Source organism: Cornus florida, unplaced genomic scaffold, assembly GCF_030987335.1.
Source record: "Cornus florida cultivar Cherokee Brave unplaced genomic scaffold, ASM3098733v1 CherokeeBrave_3.0.0_Hap2_Chr09, whole genome shotgun sequence".
In the NCBI taxonomy this organism is placed as follows: Eukaryota; Viridiplantae; Streptophyta; class Magnoliopsida; order Cornales; family Cornaceae; genus Cornus; species Cornus florida.
The window spans coordinates 76,759,888-76,767,118 of record NW_026775579.1 but is presented as its reverse complement, the minus strand read 5'-3'; the positions used below and the strand labels follow the sequence as shown (position 1 = coordinate 76,767,118).

At 39.7% G+C, this 7,231-nt stretch overlaps 1 pseudogene; it reads right to left on the bottom strand.

The window, feature by feature from the left end:
* Positions 1–1,490: 1,490 nt before the first annotated feature.
* LOC132275587 (small nucleolar RNA R71) lies at positions 1,491–1,589 on the bottom strand (annotated as a pseudogene).
* Positions 1,590–7,231: the final 5,642 nt, after the last annotated feature.

The window sequence follows — 7,231 nt, the reverse complement described above, 5'->3', positions numbered from 1 at the left end:
TTCTTTATTGCATTATTGTTTACTTTAGTTTAATTTGCATCTAGTTTAATTCAACCAACCAACCACTATTTTGATCATTCGACCTACTAACCCTAATCTTGATTCCTCAACCTAATACGACCCTCAATCCCTTGGGACGATCACTTCTCACTCATACTGCATAGTATAGGTGTTAAGCTTATAAATTTAAAGTATGATGCCCACTTGACACTAATTTTCAAACTCAAAGTGTTGTGCATTATTTTGTGCACACACTCGGGTCACATCATAGTTTTAGCACCGTTGCCGGGGATTGATTGAAGGCAACGTCGTATTTGTGGAATTAATTAGGAATTAGTACTCTTTTGATCGTGTCTTTACCTTGTTTTCAATTTTTGTTACTTATTGTGTTTGTTCTTGTTTGACCAGAACCATTGGGCTAAGAAGGTGAGTAAAGGATCATCCAAGCAAAGGAGATAAGCAAGCAAGGAAAATGGCTAAAGTTATAAAAAAATGCTAAGCTAAAAGCTAAAATTTGGAGTTGAAGTGCTAAAGGACCTTTGTGAGCTTTTCTTACTCAAACCCTTAGTTAAATCGTCGGCCAGCGTGGAGGCTTGTATTTCAATTCTTAGTTAAATTGTGAGCCCGCTTGGAGGCATTTTATTGTTCTTTGCATATTTTTGAAAGCATGGGAGTATGGGAACATTGTTTGTGGAGGAAGTTTGTTGATTATTGACTTGTTGTGAAGGTGAAGTATTTGTCATTATTTCTTGTTGTGTTGCAATGTGCATGCATAGTCGTAGATCATTGAGACCCACTCTTGTCCCTTTAAATTTTCATCTTGAATCCATTGTTCGAGACCCTAGGGGAAGAGGTAGTTCTAGTCAATCCATTTCATCAATGGAAGGACACAATGAGGACCACGTGGAGGACCTTTGTCACATAGACCATAAAGGTATCCTCCACCCCAATGTGCATCATGATAACATGCAAGTTCCATTAGGCATGCCAAGGCCATTTGTTCATCCACCACAACAACAAGGCCAAGTTCCATTAGGAATGCCAAGGCCAATTTATGCTCCACCACCTCCCATCATTCAAGGCAATCAAGGTGCCCATGTTGCACATCCAATTGCTAATCCTCCCCTTGCTTTAAGAGATCACTATGTGCCTAATGAATATAATGCACCCACATGCATTCAATTTCCGCCATTTAGAGCACACCACTATGAAATCAAGCCACAAACCATTCAAATGCTTCCTAACTATCATGGACTTTCAAGTGAAGAACCTTATAAGTATTTGGATGAGTTTCTTGAAGTATGTTCCACCATGAAATACACAGACATGCCGGAAGAGGTGTTAAGGTTTAAACTTTTTCCATTCACCCTTAAAGACAAGGCAAAATATTGGTTTAACAATCTTAGGCCTTTTTCAATAACTTCTTGGGCAGAAATACAACAAGAGTTCTTGAGGAAGTATTATCTGGTTTCTAAGACCAATGCCATGAGAACTTCAATTAGGGAATTTTCACATGGGGATGGGGAAATATTTCATGAGGCATGGGAATGCTTTAATGAATTGCTTAGGAAGTGTCCACATCATGACATGCCCAAATGGCAATTAGTAATTACAAGGGCATGGTTGATGCTTCCATGGGTGGCTCTTACATTGATGGGTATGAAGATGACGTGTGGCGTCTTTATGAGAGCATAAGTGAAAATTCTTTGCATCGTACCTTATCTTCGAAGAATGGTAGAAATTCTAGTGGTAGGAAGAATGTTGGCTTACATCAAGTCGACCACTCTAATGAAATTGCCGCCGAGATTAAATCATTATCTTAAAGGTTTGATCAATTTTTGATCAACCAAAACTCGACGAATCAAGTGTCTTCCTTCCCTAACCATTCTCATCATGCATCTAACGAGACATGTATGACTTGTTTAAGTGTTTTATATTCTACTTCCAATTGTCCCCATAGACATGTGCAAAGTGAGCATCATGAACAAGTAAATGCAACATTTGTGAATCAAAGGAACAATCCTTATAGCAATCACTACAATCCTAGTTGGAGGAATCACCCGAATTTCTCTTAGAAAAACCATGGGGAAGGCTCAAACCCTCCCCAAGGCAGTTTTCAAGGGAAATACATTCCACCTCCACTACAAAGCCAAGGTTCCCAAGGTTTTAGATCATCATACCAATCACAAGGAAACCAATTCTCTAATTCTCATTTTCCTAATCAACCATCATATTCCTAAGGAAATGTTAGAAGTCCCGCTTTTGAAGAGAAAGTTTTGACCGCTTTGGGTACTTTAGAGGCAAACACACAATTGTTTCATTCTCATTCTTAATCCATTGCAAAACTAGAAACCAAAGTCGGGCAAATAGCTAGTACTTTGAATGCAAGAGAAAAAGGGAAAATGCCTTTGAATGCCCCACCTAAGCAACAATGTGTTGTGGAGACTCATTCCTCATCGGAAGGTCACACAATAGAGTATGTCAATGCGGTGACTACCTTGAGAAGTGGAAAGATTGTGGACAACCAAGTGGGTATGTCCAATGAAGAGAGTGAACCAGTGCAACCAAAAGTTGACACCCGTCCCGTTTCATATCATATTCCTCCTTCATTGCATGTGCATGACCATACAAATGAGAACGTGTTGAAAAGTGATTTTGAAAAGAAAGATTTGCAAAATGATTTCAAAACTTCTTGTGTTGAAGAGACTTCAAAGAAAAATTCTGAAAAGGTTTTTGAGCCAAAAGCTCCATTCCCGAATGCCTTAAAAGGATCCATTTCAAATGACAAGCAAAAGGCCAAAGTAAATGAAATTATGGAAGTGTTTAGACAAGTGAAAGTTAATCTTCCACTTTTGGATGCAATCAAGCAAATTCTAGCTTATGCCAAGTTCTTAAAAGACTTATGCACCCAAAAGAGGAAGAACAAAAGCCAAGCACCTAGAAAAGTGGTCTTAACCGAGCAAGTAAGCTCAATATTACAACATAACACTCTTCCAAAGTTTAAGGACCCCGGTTCACCTACTACTTCATGCATCATTAGTGATCATATCATTAATCGGGCTCTTCTTAACCTAGGAGCAAGTGTTAATCTTCTTCCATACTCAGTATATGTCAAATTAGGCTTAGGAGACTTGAAACCAACGTCGGTAGTTTAACAACTTGCCAACCGATCCATCAAAAAGCCTAAGGGTATCATTGAGGATGTCTTGATTAAGATTGATAAATTCTTCTTTCCCGTTGATTTCGTTGTCATTGACACGGAACTGGTCCCAAATCCTAAGAGCCAAATTCCCGTTATCCTTGGCCGTCCTTTCTTGGCAACCCTCGAATACCAACATTAATTGTAGGACGGGGATAATGAAGATTTCATTTGGCCACATGAAGATAAAGTTGAATATTTTTAATCCAACCCCCAATTCATTTGACAAGCATAAAGAAGTGAATGTTGTAGAAAAATGTCATGACCTTAAAAGTGAAGGAATTGAGTTTCTGTGTGAGACCAAAGTTTCAAAAAGTCCATCTTCAACCTTGAAACCAAAGAAAGTTGTTTCAAAGTCTTGTTTTAAAAGGGAGTAGAAGCCCAAAGATTGTCTTGACGAATGAACGAAAATGTCTTTTGAGCTTAATCCAGTAAGTTCCTTAAAGAACCATTTGTTGGGTGGAGTTCAAAGCACTTGTCACCCCCATTGAGGAAGGGATGCACTATAAGATGTTTGATTCGGGCTAAAAGAGCCCAATGTCTTGTTAGAGACGTTAAAGACTAACAAGACATTTCGTAGGGTGTCAAAACCCTATTCTTCCCTCATTTCTATCTTTAATTTCATTTCTTGCGAAGGCTAGATATTGGCTTTGGGTTCATATGCATTGCTAGGAACTGTGATTAGGATTGCATGCACTTTTATGTTAGAAATTGAGCATTTTTCATAAGTTCGATTGATCTCAAAATGAGTTTGATCCATCGAACTTCCCACCTGCATCAAACCTGCATCCAAATCACTCTTTGTCCAATGATTCGAACAAAACCTGCATATTTCAGCTCTCTGTCCCATCGTTCGAACTTGTTCCTAGATCGATCTAAACTTCTTCGATCGATCCAACTTCATCTTGGATCGATCTGCCGTTCCAACACTTAGAAAAATTTCCAACTTGCATCTACCTGCATCCAAAAGCCTTTCTGTCTCATCGATCAAACATTTCTTCAATTCTATACATTCTCGATCGATCTTGGGGAGATCGATCTTTGTTCTATGTTTTTCAATTTTGATTTTGTTTTGACTTTGTTTTAAAATTCCAAAAAAAATAAAATAAAATAAAATAATAATAATAATAAATATTTTTTATTATTTTTATTGTCATTTTTATTTTCCATATATATATATATATATATATATATATATATATACAAAAATATATATAATAATAAATAATTTAAATAAATAAATATTTTTCAAAAATCCTAAAAATCCTAAAAATATTTTTACTTTTTATTTTATTTTATTTTATTTTCAAATTTTTATTTTTCAAAAATCCCAAAAGTATTTTGTCACTTAAGAAGAGAGAACGATGTCAGTTTGATCAATCTGAGGATTCAGTTTGATATTCCACAAGAATTGATCTCAGGCCCTTGTTCCCCCTTCACCGCTGCATCCCAATTCTTCTCCATCTCTGGCGAGCATCCCATGCATCGAATCACTCTCTCTTTTCTCGGATCTTGATTCGAATCTCACCCCCTTCGCATCTCCACTTCTCTCTTGATATCGGTGAGATCCGAACCTCACCTCTTTGCTTCAAGCTTAGATTTGATGCATACATGCTCTAAATGGTAGATCTAAGTTGTTTTCATGATGAATAACTCCATTGATGAAGCTTTGAGCTCTTTGTATATATATATATGTATATGTATATATGTTTTTGTATTTTAGTGATTTTGATTTGATTTTTTGGAATATGGGTCGAACCAAGTGACCCAATTTGATGATTTGTTGTGTAGATGGGCCCACGACCATGTTCATGAAGGCCTCGTGCCATCCACGTCACAGATCTGTGACTTTTTGAGTTTCACTTCACAGTTCAATCGATCGAACTTTTTATTCGATCGATCCGTCATAGATCGTTCTCACTTATTCGTAATCGATCGAACTTGCATCGATCTCACATTTTTGTGATTGATCGAATTTCACAGATTTGTTTCACACATCTCACACACCATCTCTTGTGTTTTATGTTATCTCATACATGCCTAATGCCTGTGTTTTCCACATTGGATGCATTCCATACTTATACTATCTAGCATGTTTCACATCATATCACTTATTCCTTGTCACTTGCATAAATTCATGTTTCCTATATGTTTTGTCTATCCTATTTGAAATACATGACTCTATGAATTGTGTTTTAATTATTTATATCGGCACTGACTTCCTTTGCAAGTTTTCCTTTTATTTTGTAAGCTATGGCTAGGGTCAAGATTGTAGCTCGCGGACACTATCACCGCAGGGGCAGGCCGAGTTTGGATGACGAGGCTGGTCTATCTCATGCCCAGGAGCCCACTCCACCTCAGTCTCCCTTATCTGACACCATGTTACACTCTGACGCTGAGGCTGCGCATATACCATATCCACCACCGCCGCTAGCTCAGCCAGCCCAGGAGCTAGACCGACCATTATACAGATACTTACTCACGCCTTTCAGTGGCGCATGAGTCGTTCTTTGACACAGACTTCTTTTCCCGATCGGTGCTTACCCGGTCAGCATATGATGATATTTTTCGGAGGGGCATCTCAGCCATACTAGCCCCTGTCTCATACCCAGTGTACCCGAGGTTGGTCCAGATGTTCTTCCAGAACCTTCGGCCTGCCCCGAGTAACCTGGCGGAGCTGCGAACCACCATTGATGGCTACCCGATCCGCATCACTGTGGACACATTGTCCAGATCTTGCCAGTGTCCACATATCTGCCCTCCAGAGCTACAGGACACATATCCCACTCTCTACAGGCCATCAGATACAGACATGGCCATTTTACTCATAGGTCACTATGTCGGTAGCAAGACCTATGCCACCCGGACCTATCTTCCAGATAACCTGTGGTTTTTCGACTTTATCTTGTTCCATAACATCTTCATGGCGGCGACTATCTGACAGTTCTGTACGCATTTTATACAGGGCATTTGCTATCTATCCCAATGCTCATCTGGAGTATCATGATGAAGCTGTATGTCGACCACATCAGCAAGGCCAAGCCCAAAAGGGCTAAGTATCTTCCATTTGGCCACCTCATCACCCAGATTCTACGAGACCAGCGCTATCCCTTCTAGCCACAGTAGCAGACTGAGTCTAGGGCCTGTTCGCTCAAGAAGAAGGACTAGGATAAGAGCTATAACGCTCTTATCAAGAGTCTCAGGGACGATGCTATAGAAGCAGTTGAGGATCTAGAGGAAGAGGAGCAAGCGGTAGCAGTAGTAGGCCCGGCAGTGGACGATATACCAATCGATCCGGCTGCCGTACACATGGACATTGATTTAGAGCAGCCTGCAGAGGACGCAGAGCAGCACTCTCCAGTTGGGTCACCCGTTCACGATGAGGAGCATGCTCAGGATCATGATTCTACCGATCCAGCCACACCTGAGGCTCCTGCTCACATACCCGACTTCGGAGAGCGACTTCAGACTCTGGAGGACGCCGTGGTATCTATCCGCCCAGAGACTGTCTCCATTAGAGCTGACATTGATTCCCTCCGCACGGATGTCATGACCATATTCAGAGATCTATCCAGAGACATTCGCGGAGCGCGACCTGCCCGTCCTACTTCTTCTTCATGATTTCCATATTTTCTTACTCCTCTTATATATCTGCGATAGCTGCATATTTTTTATACTATCATATTATTTTTGCAGCTGGGTCTGTTGGCTTTGATATTGGATGTACTGTACTTTATTTTTGGTTTATATATGCTTTCTTTATGGATGTCCTATTTTCATATTCTTATATCTATCTATTTGACTCCATCAGGTGCATCGCAGTGACATCAGTGAGAGAGAGAGTACTTTTCAATTTTCAGGACCACCCTTATACCTCTCTCTATTTTCAGTTGTTATCCCATTTACACTTGCATATCCACTGTGCACTGTGATTATCCCTTTTTGTTATCTGATGAGTTTTATCCAAGTGCCAAAATTTCAAAACCACAGTTAATCCCAAGTTTGAGGGAGCTATGCCACTCACTTTGGATA